The sequence below is a fragment of the Spermophilus citellus genome (genome assembly GCF_964194105.1).
Source record: "Spermophilus citellus genome assembly, chromosome: 4".
NCBI classification, from domain to species: Eukaryota; Metazoa; Chordata; class Mammalia; order Rodentia; family Sciuridae; genus Spermophilus; species Spermophilus citellus.
In genome coordinates, this window is record NC_138185.1 from 172,525,054 (window position 1) to 172,546,017 (window position 20,964).

Consider the following 20,964-nt stretch of genomic DNA (forward strand, 5'->3'; position numbering starts at 1 on the left):
GTGGCAGTACTCTCTCCAGCTAGGTGGGTGACAGGGAATTTACCAGAATTCAATGTCCGAATCAAGCATAGATACACAGAAATTTGGGTGCTTTGAACATACAATGGAAAAGAATACCTTGGGAACCCAGCCAGTACCGCCAGCAATACAGGTTCACTACTGGTGACATGGGTAAAAGTTTGTCATGGGGGAACCTGTGTAACGGACTGGCAGCCTGATCTCAACTGATCCAAAGGCAGCTCAGCAAGCTGGTGTGTAAAAAGTGCTGCATTGGTGAGCAGAGTAGAGGCTGGCTTTGAACTCACGATCCTCCTGCCTCAGCCTCCTGAGTCACTGGGATTACAGGTGTGCACCACTTTGCCTGGCTCCATTTTCTTTTCTTTTCATGAACTGTCATTTTACTCTTTTATAGACTACTTATTTTATGTAACACATTTTCACTACTGTTCGTGTTGTTGTGGTTGTTAGTACTGTCGAGGGCATAGTTGACACCAGTAGTATATTTTAATGCTATATCTAGTTCAGTTATTTATTGTCACTGTTGTTAAGTGCTGATCCTGTCATTACTCATTTTGTAGTAATTAGTATTGTACATATCCTAGTAGGTACTGGACAATTACATTAATTCTGTCTACTCATTTCTACAGTTGTTGCTGTTGCTTGTCTCCTCTTTTTCTGAGAGTGGCTGGGAAGCAACTAGAATAGTACAGGTTCACAGGATAGACTTTGCTACTGAGCTGCACCCATGACTCAGACAAGTGGCAGTGTACTTTGTTCCACACACAAACTAATGCTGCTTAAGCTTTGATAATACTGTAACACATAGAACAGGGGAGACAAAAACCCTCAACTAAGATGAGGATGTCTGATTCCACTCTTAGACATCTACTCCTACAGCAAATCAGAGAAGATTCTGCAAAGATCACTCAGAAGAACTCTCAAGGTTACAGCAGCTCTCCAGGAGTGAATTAAGTCAGGAGTTCTGCAGCAGAAAACTGAGAGGTATTGACAGTGGAAACTAACACTTGAATTGCATTGAGATTGTCTTAAAGCTAAGAGATAACTTAGGACTTATTATAAAAGAGAGAAGTAAACATCAAAGAACAGCCTCACAAAAGAGAAAGAAGACTCTATTTCAACAGATGCACAAGTCCAAGACCTCTGAAAATATGAAGAAACAAATAAGCCTCCAATCAAAATTTAAAATCCCCCAAGAAAGGAACACACAGACATGGAAGAGGATGAAATTCCACAGAGAGAATTTTAAAGATTGCTTATTAAAATGATTTAAAAGAAGATCTAAGAACAAATTAAGAGAGAAAATACATGGAGTTAGAAACAGTTTCAATAGAGATAGAGATTCTGAAAAGAATTTACTCGTTCTTCTTTATAGCCATCACTTGCTACCTCTCTCCTGCTTTACCTCTGTTCACTTTCTGAATATTTTAAGCCTTCTTTTGCCTTCTTACCTCATTTACTCTTATTTTCTTATTTTCTTTTTCTTTTTTGGTACCAGGGATTAAACTCAGGTGTAAATGAAAGATATAATGAATTAAATAAAAAATCCTAATTATTGCCAACAGATTAGACTACATAGAAAACAGAACCCCAAGCCTTGAAGACAAGGTGTGTTTGAACTGTAATATTCACACACAGTAAAGAAAATTAGAAAAGACCATGATCAGTATCTACAAGAACTCAGGGACAAAATTAAGAGATCAAACTTGAGTCATTGGAATATAAGTGGGCATAGTAATACAGGCCAATGTCCCTAAGAAACTTTTCAGTGAAATAATTGCAGAAAAATTCCAAATGTTAGGAATAAGATCGACATCCACATAGAGAATTATAGAAAATCCCAAATAGACAAAGTCAAAAAAGAACCTCTCCAAGATACATCATAATTAAAATGCCTAATATAGAGAATAAGGATAGAATATTAAGAGCTGCAAAAAAAGATATCAGGTAACATTTAGATGCAAAAATCCTTAATAAAATATTAGCAAAGTGCATTAAGAAGATTCTATACTATGATCAAGTTGTATTTATCTCAGGGAGGCAAAGTTGGTTCAATATGTAATCAATAAATGTAATTTATCACATAATTACCAAGAGAAAAATTACATAGTAATTTCAATAGATGCAGAGAAAGCCTTCAACAAAACTTATCACCCATTCCTGCTAAAAACACTGAAGAAACTAGGGAATGAAGGAAGTTATCTCGGCATCAGGAGCATCATATATGACAAGCCCAAAGCTAACATTCTTAGAGAGGGACTACTGAAAGTATTTCCTTTAAAAATCAGGAAGAAATCAAGTGTTTTCTTTTTCACTACTCCTATTCAATACAGTCCTTTAAACTCTAGCCAGAACAAGTAGGCAAAAGAAGAAAATCAAAGGGATACAATGGGCTGGGGGGAAGAAGTCCTAATTCATCATTAGGTTCTCTATCATTAGAGGACCCAGAAAACTCCACCAGAGTACTTCTAGATCTGGTAAATTCATAAAAATAGCAGAATACAATACCAACATACAAAAATGTATTTTTCTTATGTTCCAACAATGAATCTAACTACAAAATTCAGTATCTCTTTATGTTCTAATAATGAATCTTCTGAGAAAGAAATCAAGAACATGACTATACAGTAATGTAAAAAAATACTTAGGGATGAATCTAACTAAGGAGATGAAAGATGTCCTCAAAAAAATTAAAATACTGAAGAATTGGAGAAAATCTTAGAAGATGGAAAGACCTATGATGTCCATGGATAATCAGAATTAATGTCATAATGGCCATATTACAAAAAGCAATATACATATTCAATGCAATATACTCATCAAAATGCCAATTGCATTCTTCACAGAATAAGAGATAAACAGTTCTAAAATTTATATGGAAGAATAAAAGACGCAGAATAGCCCAAATAATTCTTAGCAGAACAGTGAGGCTGGAGGCATCATAATACTTTATCTGAAATTACATTATAGAGCTATAATTAAAAGAACAGCTTGGTGTTGGCATAAAAACAGTCATGAAGACCAATGGAATATACTAAAAGACACAGAGATAAATACAGTCATCTTGTCTTTAAGAAATTTACCAAAAGTGTATGTTCAAGAAAAAAAGCTTTTAAATAAATGGTGCTAGGAAAACTTGGTATCTATATATAGAAGAATGAAGCTAGATCCCCATCCCAAACCTTGCACAAAAATCAACCTAAGGTGGATCAAAAACTTGGAAGGAATTAGACAAGAAATAGTGCAACTCCTAGAAGAAAACAGGGGAAACACTCCAACAGAATTGGTGCAAGAACTGACTTCCTTAATAAGACTCCTAAAGGAATCATAAAGTAGAATGGCACTAAATTAAATAGCTTCTGTACACTAAAAGAAATATTTAAGAGCATGAAGAGAGAGCCCACAGAATGAGAAAATCTTTACCAGCTACTCTTCCAACAAAGAATGAATATCCAAAATATATCCAGAATATATCTAGAAGTAAAAAAAAGCACTAATAATTTAGTAAATGGGTTAAACATCTAAATAGATATTTCTTGAAAGAAGAAATGCAAAAATGGTCAACAAATATGTAAAAAAAATTTCAGCATTCTTAGCACTCTGGGAGATGCAAATCAAACTGCCCTGAGATATCATCTCACCCCAGTTACAATGGGAATTATTGAAAATACAAATAACAATGACTGAGAAGGATGGGGGAAATGTCTACTCATACATTGTTGGTAGGAGTGCAATTTAGCGCAACCACTCTGGAAAGCATTATCAGATTCCCCCCAAAACTAGGAACAGTACCATCATATGACCCAACTATCCTACTCCTCAATATTTACCCAAAAGAACTCTAGCAGTACATGCATACTCACATTTATAGTAACACAATCCACAATAGCCAATTTATGGAACCAGCCTAGGTACCTATCAATAGATGAATGAATATCGAAAATATGGTATGTATACAAAATGGAATTCTACTCAGCCCTTAAGAAAAATGAAACTATGTCATTGGTTGACAAATGGATATAATTGGAAAACATCAATGCTGAGTGAAATTATTTGGACTCATAAAGTCAAGGGTTGAATGTTTTCACTCATATACAAAAGGTAGAAATAAGGAATGAAAAGAAAGGGATCTCATGAAAATAGAATAGACATCAGTAGAGTAGAGGTAGGGAACAATGGAGAGGGAGTAGGAGAGGCAAAGAGGAAGAAAAAGGGAATGAAGGTGAACAAATTATGCTATGCATGTATGAATATATCACAGTGTTTTCCCATTTTATTTATAATGCAGCAATTAAAAATAAAAGGAAGACCAATAGAGGAAGGGAATTAAGTGGAAGGATGAGAGAAGGAAAGGGTTTTGTTTTAGCTGGCTTTTTCATTGCCATGACCAAAAAACCTGACAAGAACAATCACAGGAGAAAAAGTTTATTTTGGGGTGCATGGTTTCAGAGGTCTCAGTCCATAGAAGGCTGGCTCCATTTCTTGGAGCTTGAGGTGAGGCAGAAAAGTTAGTGGTGGAGGGGCTGCGGATGTGGGTCAAGCGGTAACGCACTCGCCTGGCATGCGTGGGGTGCTGGGTTTGATCCTCAGCATCACATAAAATAAAATAAAGATGTTGTGTACACCGAAAAATAAATATTAAAAAATTATCTCTCTGACTCTGTCTCTGCCTCTTCTCTCTCTCTCTCTTAAAAAAAAAAAAAACAAGAAAAAAAAGTTAGTGGTGGAGCACATTGCACCAAGAAGCAGAAAGAAGGTGGTGGTGGTGGTGGTGGGTGCTCTTTTCACCATAACAAAATATAATCCCCAAAGGCAGGGACCCCGTGACTCACCTCCTTCAGCCATACCATACCTGCCTTCAGTTACCACTCAGTTTATCCCTTCAGGGGATTTATTCACTGGTTGGATTTAGGCTCTCAAATACCAGTTATTTTACCTTGGAACCTTCTTGCATTGTCTCACACATGAGTTTTTTGGGGGCACCTCATATGTAAATGATAACAGGGTTAGTACTAGGATTAGAATGGAGCAGATTATGCTATGTGCATTTATTTATATGACAAATAGCTACAGCATTAATAAATAAAAGCATTAAAAGTTGAAGAGTTTAAGACATTGTATTAAATAAATAGCCACTCTATAAGACACAGCTATTGGCAAATTAAAACATGTCTGAAACTGGACTATTTGCCTTGGATCCATTGTTCAAACAAATTAAAGACAAAGTACTCAAAGCTCTACTCCTTAGAGAATTCTTGAAACTGTTGTAGTTTGGAAAATGTTTATGCCAGGAAAATTAATTGATAATTAAGGCTTAAATAGATCTTACCAAGGATATTTACCTTTAAGTATGGTGGCTAGTCAGTGATACCACAGTAACTAAGGGAGATTTTATGCCAGTTCATTTGACAGATGTCTGTTAAAATTTATGGCAGTCAGCATTCCTTCTGCTATGAGCCAGCTCACAAGCTCTTTGTGGAAATCCATCTGGCTATATGGTATTATCTTATATTGCTAGCATTGAGGAGAGCACTTAATTGTTCTCCTATTTGTGGTGGGGATGGATTTCATATTTTAGGTTAGCTACAGTGTTCAAGTGGGTGAATGTGTGCCATGTTATGAGAATATCATGATATGATAATAATGGTGCTTCTTGCATATTTATTATATACTTGGTACCTGCTAAGTATATCATGTGCTTTGTTTCATTTGATCTTCAGCAACTATTCAGTTATTTTTAAGGAGATTGTCCCCAGTTTGCAACTATGAAAACTGGAGTTTAGAATTTAATTATCTTACCTACCTTCACATAGCTACAAGATAAAATGTGCACTCAGGTATGTAGACTTATTCCAAAATCTGTGTTCTTTTTTCTTTACCAGAAAGACTCAGTTTTGGGTCTTTGATTTTTCAGCTTCTTCATTTACAGGTCACAGGTCTTGGAATGGATCCTTGCTTAAGGGCCTTCTGTTTTGCTGTATGCATGAATGTGTTGTCACACCCAGAGGCTTATCTGTCATTCTCAGATAGGGGCTGTCCCAACAATTTTTGGAAAAATAAATCTAAATGTTATTATGTATGGCATAGTAGTAGATTCAAATTAAAATTTTTTTTCATTTTCATTCTGAATCCTTGACAATTATTATATGATTTAAATTATTAAAAACACTCATAGGCTTCTTGTTCTGCTTAGGATTTCCTTTGCTGTGTAAAAGCTATTTGGTTTGATTAATACTATTTGTCTATTTCGCTTTCATTGCTATGCTTTTGGGGTCTTATCCAAAAAATCCTTGCCCAGTTTAATGTCATGATGCATTTTCCCTATCTAATTATAGTAGGGTTTTTTTTTCTTTTTTTTTAGTTTTGGGCCTCACATTTAAGTTTTTCATTCAATTTGAGTTGATTTTTATAAATGGTGTGAGAGATGGGATAAGTTCATTCTGTATAGAAATATCACTATTGGTCTGTTTATTTATTTTTAGTTGATACAAAAGAACATAAAATTGTACATTTTAATGGAGGTATCATGTCATATTTGATACATGTATATATTGTGTAATGTTTAAATCAGGTTAAACATGTATCTCCTCAAACATTTATTACTTTTTAAAGGCAAGCACCATTTATTGAAGATAGTATCCTTTCCACAATGTGTGTTCTTGTCAACTTTGTCAAAAATTACTTGGTTATTGTTGTGTGGATTTATTTCCGAGCTCTTATTTTTGTTCATTGGTCGATACATCTTTTTGTTTTTGTTGTTGTTGTTTGTTTTTGTTTTTTTGCCAGTACCATACTGTTTGGGTATTTTGGTTAATTTAAGTTTGAAGTGTATTTTGAAGTTGAGGGATGGGGTGATATTCCAGCTTTGTTCTTTTTGCTGAAGATTGTGTTAGCTATTCAGGAGCTTTTATTGTTCCTTACAAAATTTTCTTCATTTTATTTTTTGGTTGACATAAAGTTTGTACATATTTATGAGGTACACTATGCTGTTTTGATTCATGTATACATGGGGTAATGATCAACTAGGGGTAATCCCCTAAATTTTGAACTTTTTTTATAGTGAGTATACTTAAATCCTCTATTTTGAGATGTACAGTCATTATTGTTGATTATATTCACCATAGTGTGCCATAGGACTACTATCCAGCTGTAACAAAGTACTTGATAAAACTCTCCTCATTCCCTCTCCCTCCTACTCTCTCCAGTGTCTGTTGACCATTATTTTATTTTTACTTCTATGAGATCATCTTCTTTAGATTATACCTATGAGTGATATCATAAAGTGTTTGTCTTCTGAGTCTGACATATCTCACTTGATATAATGTTCTCAAGGCCCATCCAAAGTGCTTGAAAATGACAATTTAATTTTTTAAAATGGCTTAATAACATTTCACTGTGTATATGTATATGTATATGGACATTTATGTTCATTCCATATCCTGGATATTAAGAATAATGCTGCAATGATCATGGGTGTGCATGTATCTCTTTGATGTGCTTACTTACTTAATTTCCTTTGGGTATATGCCTTGTAGTAGGATTATTGGATTGTATGGTATTTCTATTTTTAGTATAGTTTTTTTTTTTTTTCAAAACCACTGTACTGTTTTCCATAATGGTTAGTTTACATTCTGGCCAATGGTGTTTAGAGTTCACTTTTCTATGCATCCTTATGCACCCAGCACTTTTTTTTTTTTTTTGGTCTTTTTGATAATATTCATTCTAACTGGGATGAGATGAAGTCATTATAATTTTAATTCTTCTCTCTCTCTCTCTCTCTCTCTCTCTCTCTCTCTCGGGGGGGGGGGGCTGGAAATTGAACCCAGGGGTGCTTTACCACCAAGCTCCTTTCTCAGACTTTTTAAAAAAGTACTTTGTTTTTAGACTGGATATTGCTATGTTACTTAGGACCTTGCTGAGTTGCTGAGGCTGGCCTCAAACTTGCAATTCTCCTGTTTCTGCCTTCTAAGTCACTGGGATTACAGGCATGACCACTGTGCCTGGCTGTAGTTTTGATTTCTTAAAAAAACTAAAAAAAAAATAGAACTACCCTATGACACAATAATTCTAATGCTGAGGAATAAAATCAGTTTGCCAAAGAAATATCTGCACTCCCTTGTTCATTGTAGCATTATCTACAATAACCAAGGTGTGAATTCAAAGGAAGTTTTAAACAACAAACTAATGAACAAAGAAAATGAGGTATGTTCCTACATGAATACATGACCCTTTGTTATATGTTAGCATGCACATATCAGAGAGAACATTTGGCAACAATGTTTGATCTCATTGAAATAGAAGAATACTGGCTACCTAAGACTGGAGACTGTTGAAGAGACGAGGGGATAGGGAAAGAATGGACAGTGGGTATAGTCTTATAATTAGACAAAGTATACATTCTGGTGTTTTATTTCACAGTAAGGTGACAAAAGTCAACTATAATGTACATATCAAAATAACTAGTTGAGCACCTAGATTGGTTCCATAGCTCAGCTATTGTGAATTGAGCTGCTGTAAACACTGATGTGGCTACGTCAGTGTAGTATGTTAATTTTAAATCCTTTGGGTATATAGCAAGGAGTGGTATAACTATGTCAAATGGTAGTTCCATTCCAAGTTTTCTGAGGAATCTCCATACTGCTTTCCAGAGTCGTTGCACCAATTTGCAGTCCCACCAGCATTGTATGAGTGAACATTTCCCCCATATCCTTGGCAACATTTATTGTTACTTGTAAAGAAAATGTGGTATATATACACAATGGAATATTACTCAGTAACAAAAAAGAGTAAAATTATGAAATTTGCCATTAAATGGATGGAATTGGAGACTATCATGCTAAGTGATATAAACCAATCCCCCCTAAAAACAAAGGCTGAATGTTCTCTCTGATATGTGCATGCTAACACACAATAAGGGGGGCAGAGAGAAAAATAGAAGCTCATTGGATTAGACAAAGGGGAATGAAGGGAAGGGATGGAAGATGGGAATAGGAAAGACAGTAGAATGAATTGAAGATAATTCTATGTTCCTCTATGAATACATGACTCGTGAAATTCCACATCATGTACAATCACAAGAATAGGATCCTGAGTTATACTCTATGTATGCAGAATATATCAAAATACACTCTACCATCATGCATATCTAAACAGAGCAAATTTTAAAAAGTGAAAAAAAAACCAGCCAGATGAGAAGATTTTGATGTTTTACTACAAAGAAACAATAAATATTTTAGGTGATGAATATGTATTTATACTGATTTGACAGTTATACAATGTACATGAAAAACCTCACATCACATTACATCACATAAATCTTTACAATTATATCACTTTAAATTAAAATATTATAGAGCACGAATTATATTTTCTTATTATATTATTTTTTGTATTGTTAAAGAGTTTAAAATTTTTTTATAATGTTTGAATATTTCCAGGTATATCTATTACTTATTTGATGCTGAGTTCTTTTTCAGGATTCATTACTGGTATGGTAGTCTTTCAATGACCAATTTTGATTCATCATATGACAATCTAATTCATAAAATGATTTCTGAAAGACATTGTGATAAACAAGCAGGAGTTTCTTTTACATTTTGTCTTCATAGTATAAACCTTGACATAGTTCAAAATACTCTGCTCTCATGGGAGGAATAGACAAACTCTAGATAGGGCAGAGGGGTGGGAGGGGAAGAGAGGGGGCAAGGGGTTAGCAAGGATGGTGGAATGTGATGGACATCATTATCCAAAGTACATGTATGAAGACATGAATTAGTGAGAACATACTTTATTATAACCAGAGATATGAAGAAGTGTGCTCTATATGTGTAATAAGAATTGTAATGCATTTCTCTGTCATTTATTTTTAAAAATCAATAAAAATTTTAAAAAACACAAAATACTCTGCTCTCAAGAAATACTATTTATTCACACAAAAAAGTAAGGATGAAATGTGTGTGTATATATACTTTTAAAAATTTACTCTCTGAAGTTATTAGTTTTATTTTGTGGTAACAAACTCTGAAGAGTACTGATAAATTGGCTTAAAGCAATTTTGCTTTTAGGTTGTATATCATAATGTATTTCTTGTATGGAGTCATAAACTTCATTATATAAGGGTGCTCTCCTGGAGTCAGAGCTTAGGGTCTATAAAAGAACTGCATTGAGGGGCTAATCATCTGAGGTCTCTTGGAAGAGCTCACTTTTATTCTAGATTTTGAAATGATTGATGAAGAAGACTATTACATGAAATCAAAAGATATAGGAAGTTAGAGGTTGGAATTTAAAGCATCCTCAAAGATGCTAAGAATAAGTTATAGATAGAGAGTTCAGAAACAGAAACAGAAGGGTACAGTGGATAAAAATGCAGTCTTGAGTTTAGGACTGAAGTATTCAAATTAGATCCATAGGTTCTATTTTTACTCATATGTGTGTGTGTGTGTGTGTGTGTGTGTGTGTGTATGTTTTAAGTGGATCAAGACAGATTAAAGACTGATTCCATACTTTTGTATGAGACAGAGGAATCAGAGTAACAGATTTGTTTAGTAAATTTCATGTTTAACTTTACTTAGCACTAACATACAGAAAAGCATAATAGATTCTTCCTGTGACTAGGTTTGGTCATAGTCTTGGGAGGAGTCTAGAATACAAGTAATACAAATAGGGCCTATCAGAAAAAAATTAATTAACAAAAAAACTTTTAATTTGGGAACTGAGGAAGATTTAAAGGGCATAGGTAACTCCTGCTGGAATTCTAAGGATTAGTAGGATTCCAGTAGATATGAAAAAGGGAAAGATATTTGAGGTGAAAGGACCATGGCTAATCAAGGGCAGAGACAGAATTGTTGGTCAATGAGTTGCAGAGAATATGCAAAAGATTTAAAGATGTTTTATGTTCCTTGTAAAATCATATCTTAAAATCTGCACATAAATCAGGGCTCCATGAATGGGAAGGCCTGATAATAATGTGCCAATGATTTTTATCCCACTTGTTTCTTGTGTGAGAAATTGCAATGTGATCAAAGGATAGACTTATGGGATAGAATGTCAATAATGCTAGACAGGCTGATATTTTGTCTCATACATATAAGAAATTGGAAATTTATGTAGTGTCTTCACATATTTTTTTAAATTTTGGTACTAGAGATGGAACCCAAGGGTGCTTAACCACTGGGCCACATCCCCAGTCCTTTAAAAAAATTATTTAGAGACAGGGTCTCACTAAGTTGATTTAGGGCCTTGTTAAGTTGCTGAGGCTGGCTTTGAACTTGTGATTCTCCTGCCTCAGCCTCCTAGCCTCTGGGATTACTGGTGTGTGCTACTGTACCCAGCTTCGTAAAAATTTTCTAATTCTGTTTCTCAAAAACTTCATGAGTTATTGAGGAAAAATATTCTCTTATCCCATACTAAGCAATTCAGATTTTGAAACACTTGCTCAAGGTTACATAATTGGTAATTGGTAAGTGGTGGAAAAGGGCTTTGACTTAGGACTCTTAATATCAGATTCAGTCTACTACCACACATATAGAACAATAGAAAAATAACCATTGGAACTGATTAATTAATAGTATGAGGGAAGACCCCACAGATAAAAGAGTAAGGAATTTATCTACAAACCTTAAATTTCCTGGCAAGAGAGCTTTATAATCCTTGATTTTATGAAAGAGTGTTTTCTTCATTGGTTGTTGGGCTAGCTATGAAAAAGTCAACTGCTGCAATGTACTATTAAACTGCAGTATCTTAATTTGAAATCAGTTGGTCCTGTCATGGCCCATTTAGTTGTTATTTAAGTGGATAATGGTGAACCTGACTTCTGTAACAAATAGAAATGAGTGAGCTCTTAGTAAATGGAATCTATATTCAAGTTCATGTTTACTCATAATTTTATTATAAGGACAAATGGGAGACTAGGATTCTTTAAGGAGTTACTGAGGATGTTCAGAAAAACAAATACAACAGTACTATTTTCCATTTACAGTCATTTCTTTTTAATTTTTTTAAACAACAAGAAGGAATTTCAAGTGTTTCTTTGATGGCCCCATCAATCTTCACAATGTTCCTGTAATTCAGGTAGGTGGTAAGAATTGCTATTTAAAGAAAGAAGTTGTTTAATGTTTATTTGTTATAAGACAGAGACTCATAGGAACAGAAAACTTCCAATAAGAACACTTTAGTTTGAAATATTACATATAATAACAGGAAATAAAGAATTATCCAAGGTAGGAAAACACTAAATGTAACTAATCTATTGGAATATGGAAATTTTTCATAGTAAATTTAAAGAGAAAATCAGTCATAATAAAGATTAAAAATGGAAAAATTCATGATGCTTCAACTAAGCTCAATAAGCATTTATTGAGTGCCTGATGACTTTAAACTTTAATCATTTTTAGTTTCCAGTTATATTGAAGAGTGTTGGTGCTTATGTGCTGAGGATTAAAGATATTTTTAAAATGCTCAAGACGTCTCTGTAAATCATAAGCAGTATATGAAAATGAACTTTAATAATGATTCGGTTGAAGGTGGTAGTAAGGAAGGAAAAATAATAAAAGTTCTTAGTAGGGCCTCTGCTGAAGGCTTGCATAAATTGGAATGGAGTGAAAACAAAGCTCTCTCTTCAAGTACAAATTATGGAAAAGTGATAAAGGATCATGACCAAGTATTCATTTACACTATGGACAAAATAAAAGGGAAAAAATAGCCACAGTATGAGAAATTTTTAAGTGAAAGTTGGAGGGATTTCTGAATAATGATCATTGCCTAAGAGAGTGCTCGACTGCACTGCTAAGGCAGGTTGTGCAACATTTTTGGTTGAGAAAGGAGATGGAGATATAGTGATATGTGACTTCTGTGTCCTAAGCCTCAATGTGTGCGTCTGTATGTGTGTATGTGCATGCACGTATGTATGTTAAGACTGTACTGTTGAGAAATTGCTGAATTCTTTTTGGAAAATAGAGCAGGGAGGAGGTTCAAGGATACATTGCTGTTCTCTTCAGCTTATTTCTTCAATTTTTCTGAGTCTACAAGTCTAGGAAAGTGTTTTCATGTTAAAATTTGCTGTTCCTAGCAATCAAAAGTGTGTCCAAAACAATTAAGAAAAGATGGAAAAATCAATTGCTCGATGTGTATTGTGTATATATTGTGAGATGCCTTCAAATTTTAAAGTAGGCCATGAATTCCTTTCATCTATGTCTGTTAGAATCTCAAAGCTGTTCAAGGCTGCTAGTTCCTGCCTGTCAGCAAAAAAGGATCTCCAGCTGATAGTGACTTGATCTTCCAGAAGTATATATATTGTTTTCCAAAAGTTTATAAGTTTTAAAAGAGATATTGTGTCAAGCAATACTTATCCTGAAAACAAAATGAAGCTCTAGAATTTCAGAGGTGGGGCCAGAGGGATTGGGGAAGACCTAATATTGGCCAAGGCTCTTTTAATCACACTATAGAGGAGGTTACACGTATAGTTCAATTTTGGCTGCTGTTATAGAATACCATATGCTAGGTAAATTTTAAATGACAAAGCTTATTTGGCTCATGGTTCTGGAAGCTTGGAACTCCCAGGTTAAAGGGCCACATTTGATGAGGGTCTATGTTCTGTCATAACATGGCAAGGGGCATTGTGTGGCAAGAGACTAAGCAAGAAAAGTGAGGAAAGGAGGTTGGACTCATCCTTTTTTATCATCAGCCCACTCCTGCAGTGTGATATTAATCTGTTCATGAGGGTGGGAGGGTGGAGCTCCTATGACATAAATTCCTCTATTAAAGGTCCCACCTCCCAATACTATCATAGTAGCAATTAAATTTCAACCTGAGTTTTGAAAGGCATCACCTACACTAAAGGTACACAGAGGAACAAAGGATAATAAAATAGTAAATTGATAGCATGACCAAGAGTAAATAACTGGAAAGAGTAAAAAAAAATTGAAAAAGGATAAGACATCCTAGGAGAAGCCCGACCCATGCTGCACCCTGCCACAGGAGATGAACACTGCGTTGTGGTCCCCTATTCACCATCATGTGGCTGCTCCCAACTGCCTCCATTTTGGGTCATTGCAGCCACCACCATAACCCTCCCCACATGGTATTCTCCACCACTGGACATCAGACAGAGCCAGAAGGCAGCTGCCCCTTGTAGCACTGCATGCCACACTGTGGCATCACTAAATGGGCCACCCAATGTCATCGTATATCCCGTCCTTCCAGCCCCATCTCTGAAAGCATTTGCTGTCATCTTGGGACACCTCCACTGCCATCGTGGTTCACCTCCACTGCTGCCTCCACCATCTTTAGCTGGAGCAGCTTCCACCTTGGGACATTGACTGGGGTCTGGAAGCCCAACATCAAGGTAATTATAGGCTTGACGCTCCTGCCACCACCAACCAGGGACATGGCAGCTGCCATCTAGAAACAACAACCAGGACCTGGTAAAATGTTACCAAGGTCCCTGTGGGCCAGAGGTATCTATACTAGGTGTGCTAACAGACCATTATCCTGTTGCAAGGCAACAGGGATCCTTGCATGGGTTTACCTTTCTTTTTTCTCCTGATAATAGCCAACTTCTTTTGATTATCCTTTCACTAATCCTGTAATCTAATACCTCTTTATTCTCATATCCTACCTCATAAACATTATGGTCTACACTCCCCCAACCATTAGGAACTGTAAACTGTTATGTAAACCTACTGGCTATATGGTAGATGATAATGGAACTCATCATTTCTACTTATAGAGACAAAACTCTAAAGGTCAAAATAGAAGCTAATTGATTTATGGCTGCATATTGGTTGCATTGGGTGCTGTAAACAGTGATATCCCCCTTAAAAGTGAGGTATTGGTAACCTGCAGGAACACTACAAGACTATAGGGTAGAGCTGCAAAACCTCTGCACAGATCTGTACTGCAAGAGAGGAAGACACATAGACAACATGAAAAATCAAGGGAGAAAAGTGTCCTAAACAAACCAAGATACTACAACAATAGAATCCACTGATAGTGCAGTAGATGAAATGTCAGAGAAGGAGTTCAGATGTATATAATTAAATGATCTGCAAATTAAAGAATGACCTAAGTGAACAATTACAGGAAAAAATTGATCACAACAACAAAGAGATAAAAAAGAAAATCAGCCAATCATTGATCACACCACCAAAGAGATAAGAGAGCAAATACAGGTAGCAAAAGATTACTTCAAGAAAAAGAGATTCTGAAAAAAAAAAGCAAACAGAAATTTTTGAAATGAAGGAAATAATAAACCAAATAAAAACTCAATAGAAAGCATCACCAACAGACTAGATCACTTGGAAGACAGAACCTCAGACAATGAAGACAAAATATACAAATCATAAAAATAAAGTTGATCACACAGTGAGGATAGTAAGAAACCATGAACAGAGCATCCAAGAATTATGGGACAATATCCCAAGACCAAATTTAAGATTTATTGTGATAGTGGAAGCCACAGAGATTCAAACCAAAGAAATGAACAATCTCTTCAATGAAATAATATCAGAAAATTTCCCAAAATGCAGAATGAATTGAAAGATTAAATACAAGGAGCCTATAGGACACCAAATGTACAAAATTACAAGAGATCTACACCAAAACACATTATAATGAAAATGCCTCACATACAAAATAAGGATAGAATTTTAAAGGCCACAACAGAGAGGAATCAGATTACATATAGGGAGAGACCAATTCATATGTCAGCAGATTTTCAACCCAGACCCTCAAAGCCAGGAGATCCTGGAACAACATATACCAACCTCTGAAAGAAAATGTATGCCAACTGAGAATCCTTTTTTAAAAAAAAAATTATTTTTTAGTTGTAGATGGACACAATATCTTTATTTTATTTTTATGTGGTGCTGAGGATCGAATCCTGGGCCCTGCACGTGCTAGGCGAGCGCTCTCCCACTGAGCTACAACCCCAGCCCCCAACCGAGAATCTTATATTCAGCAAAATTAAGCTTTAGATTTGATGATGAAATAAAAACCTTCCATGATCAACAAAAGTTAAAAGAATTTACAAGAAAGCCTGCACTACAGAACACCTTGGCAAAATATTCCATGAGGAGGAAATGAAAAGCAACAATGAAATCTGCAAATGGAGGAACTACACTAAAAAATAAAAAGGACAATCAAAGGAGAAACCAAATTAAGGTAAAAACCAAAAATAAACTAAAGTGACTGGGAATACAGACCATTTCTCAATTAACCCTGAATGCCAGGGCCTAAATTCATCAATTAAAAGACACATACCACAGATTGGATTAAAAAACAACAACAATATGCTGCCTTCAATATGAGACACTCATCTCACAGGAATAGACATTCACAGACTGAAGGTAAAAAGACAGTAAAAAATGTATTACTCACATGGATCGAATAAACAAGCAAGGGTTTCCATCCTTGTATCAGATAAAGTAGACTTCAAACCAAAGTTAGTGAAAAGGGATAAAGAAGGACATTTCATACTGCTTAAGAGAATCATACATCAACAAGACATAACAATCATAAATATCTATGTCCCAAACAATGGGGCATCTACATATATCAAACAAACCTTTCTCAAATTCAAGAATCAAATAGACCATAACACAATAATATTGGGTGACTTTAACACACCTCTCTCACCATTGGATAGATCTTGCAAACAAAAACTAAACAAAGAAACAATAGAAGTCAATAAAACAATCAATAATTTAGACTTAACAGACATATAGAATATTCCATCCATCTACAAGTGAATGCACTATTTATTTTAGCAACACATGGATCCTTCTGCAAAATAGACTGTATGTTATGCCACAAAACAAGTCTTAGCAAATACAAAAAAAATAGAGAAACTACCCTGCATTCTATCTAACCATATGGAATGAAATTAGCAGTCAACGATAAAATAAAAAAATTGAAATTGTTCCAACACCTGGAGACTAAATAATATGCCACTGAATGATGCATGGATAAGAGAAGACATCAGGGAAGAAATTTAAAAATATTCTTAGAGGTAAATGAGAACTCTGATGCAGCATATCAAAATCTCTGGGACACTATGAAGGCAGTGCTAAGGGGAAAGTTCATTGCAGTGAACAATGACCCATTGTGCATTCATTAAGCACAGAAAAAGTCAACAAGTAAACAACCTGACATTACATCCCAAAGTCCTAGAAAAGGAGAAATAAACCAACAACCAAAGAAGCAGAAGATAGGAAATAACTAAAATTAGGACTAACATTAATGAAATTGAAACAAAAGAAACAATTGAAAAAAATGGACAGAACAAAAGGCAATGTCATGATACAACAGACACTATTGAAATACAGAAGACAACTAGAAACTATTTTGAAAATTTATACTCCATTAAAATAGAAAACTTTGAAGACACTGACAATTTTCTAGAGGCATACAACCTACCCAAACTGAACCAGAAGGACATATGCAACTTAAACAGATCAATTTCCAGCAAGAAAATAGAAGACTCCATCAAAAGCCTAACAACCAAGGAAAGCCCAGGACCAGACAGATTCTCAGCTGAGTACTACAAGACCTACAATACCAATACTCCTCAAATTATTCCATGAAATTGAAAAGGAGGGAACCATTCTAAACTCATTCTATAAGGCTAGTATTACCTTGATACCAAGACCAGACAGAGGCACATCAAAGAAAGAAAAGTTCAGACCAATATCCCCAATGAACATAGATGCAAAAATTCTCAATGGAATTTTGTCAAATTGCTTACAAAAGCATATTTTGAAAAGAGTGCACCATGATCAAATGGGATACATTCCAGGGATGCAAGGTTGGTTCAACATATGGAAATCAAAAAACATAATCCATCAATAGACTTAAAGATAAGAATTATATGATTGTATCAATTGATGCTGAGAAAGCATTTGACAAAATACAGCACCTTTTCATGTTCAAAACACTAGAAAAAAGGGATAGTAGGACCATACCTCAACATTGTAAAAACAATCTATACTAAATGCAAGGCCAACCTCATCCTAAAAGGAGGAAAAAATTGGAAACGTTCCCTCTAAAAATAGGAACAAGACAGGGATGCCCTCTTAAACCACTTCTATTCAACATAGTCCTTGAAATTCTAGTGAGAGCAATTTAGACAGACAAAAGAAATTAAAGGGATACAAGTAGAAAAAGAAAAACTCAAACTATAATTATTTGCCAATGACATGATTCTGTATTTGGAGGATCCAAAAAAATCCACTAGAAAACTTCTAGAATTAATAAATGAATTCAGCAAAGTTGTTAAATATAAAATCAATACCCATAAATCAAATTAATTTCTATACATCACAGATCAATCATGTGAAAGAGAAATTAGGAAACTACCCCCTTGGGAATCAATCTAACAAGAGAGGTGAAAGACCTCACAATGAAAACTACAGAACACTAAAGAAAGAAATTGAAGAAGACGTTAGAAGACGGAAAGATCTCCCATGCTCTTTGATCTGCAGAATCACTATTGTCAAAATGGCCATACTACCCAAAGCGCTATACAGATTCAAGGGGATTCCAATTAAAATCCCAGCATCATTCTTAAAGAAATAGAAAAAGCAATCATGAAAAAATATCACCAAAAAAATAAGAGACCCAGGATAGCCAAAGCAATCCTTAGAGTGAAGCAGGAGGCATCACAATACCAGACCTTAAACTATACTACAAAGCTATGGTGATAAAAACGGCAGACTCTTTTCACCAAAATAGACTTGTAGACCAATGGTACAGAATAGAAGACACAGAGACAAACTCACATAATTATATTTATCTTATATTAGACAAAGATGCCAAAAACATATATGGGAAAAAAGATAGCCTCTTCAACAAATGGTACTAGGAAAACTAGATATCCATATGTAGCAAAATGAAATTAAACCCCTATCTCTTACCATACACAAAACTTATCTCAAAGTTGATCAAGAACCTAGAAATTAGACCAGAGATCCTGCGCCTAATAGAATAAGAAAAAGTAAGCCCTAGTCTCTATAATTTTGAATTAGGCTCTGACTTTCTTAAAAAGCAAGAAATAAAATCAAGAATCAATAAATGGGATGGATTCAAACTAAAAAGCTTCTTTTCAGCAAAAGAAACAATCAGGGAGGTGATGAAAGAGCCTACAGAATGGAAGCAAATTTTTATCACACACGTCAGATAGAGTACTAATCTCCAGGATATATAAAAAACTCAAAAAACTTAACAACAACAACAACAACAACAACACCACCCAAATAACCCAATCAATAAATGGGCTCAGGAGCTGAACAGACAGTTCTCAGAAGGAATACAATTGATCAACAAATATATGAAAAAATGTTCAGCATTTCTAGTAATTAGAGAAATGCAAATCAAAACTAAGATTTCATCTCACTCTATTCATAATGGCAGCTATCAAGAATATAAGCAACATTAAACATTATTGAGGATATGGGGGAAAAAGGCACATTCATACATTGTTGGTGGGACTGAAAATTGGTGCAACCAATCTGGAAAGCAGTATGGAAATCTCTTAGAAAACTTGGAATAGACCCACCATTTGACCCAGCTATCTCACTCCTGGGTATGTACCATAAAGACTTAGAAACAGCATACTACAGTAATGCAGTCACTTCAATGTTTATAGCAGCACAATTCACAATTGCTAAACTATGGAAGCAACCTAGATGTCCTTCATTAGATGAATGGATAAAGAAACTGTGGTACATATACACACTGGAATATCACTCAGCATTAAAAGAGAATAAAATTATGGCATTTGCAGGTAAATGGATGGAGTTGGAGAATATCATGCTAAGCATAGTAAGCCAATCCCCCAAAATCGAAGTCTGAATGTTCTCTCTGATAAGTGGATGCTGATCCATAATGGGGTGAGGTGTGAGGAGAATGGAGGAACTTTGGGCAAAGGGCAGAGAGTGTAGGGGAGGGGGTAAGCAGGTAGAAAAGATGGTAGAATGAGATGTACAGAATTACCCTAGGTACATGTATGAATGCACATGTGGTGTGACTCTACATGGTATACAACCAGAGAAATGGAATGTTGTGCTCCATTTGTGTACAATAAATCAAAATGCACTCTGCTTTATTGTGTAACTAATTAGAACAATATAATTTTTTTTAAAGGGAGAAGACATTATAGGGAGAATAAAAAGGAGACAGAACTCAAAGGACTATGTCCTGGTACTAACGTAGCCAAAGGGCAGTGTCTACCTGTTAATAACAACCAAACCATTTAGTATAAAACTTAATTAAAATTGTTCCACATAGGTAGACTTAATCTTGGTTGCCATAATTTTAAAAAGAAAATCATTTTTTATCACCTCTTCTTTTTCCCGCCTCATACCTTCCCACTGGATCTCTTATCTATCACCTGGCTACCTGTTTCTGTGAATTTATTTTAATTCTTTTATCAACTTTTATCAATTTTGCACGCTAAAATTGATTATAGTCTTTATGCTATTAACATCTTTTCAGTACCTTGAACATGTGCCCCCAAACCACAGCAGTGTTTTTCCAGCGTGTTTCAAACCTTGGATAAGTTAAACATTCTTACAATGCAGATCTGTTGATTAAGAAGCTCCTATGAGGGCTGGGGATGTGGCTCAAGCTGTAACGCACTCGCCTGGCATGCGTGGGGCGCTGGGTTCGATCCTCAGCACCACATAAAATAAAATAAAGATGTTGTGTCTGCCGAAAACTGAAAAATAAATATTAAAAAATTCTCTTTCTCCTCTCTCTCTCTCTCTCTTAAAAAATATTTTAAAAAGAAGCTCTTATGATGATGGCTGTGGTGATGATCCATGTTCTAGACTCTGCATTTTTGAAAAATTTACATGATGACTTTTATGCACTTTGACTTTTGAGAATGATTATTACAAAGTGAAAATATTGAAAAGCGATACATTTTTCTGCTTCGAGATATGCAGCCTTATT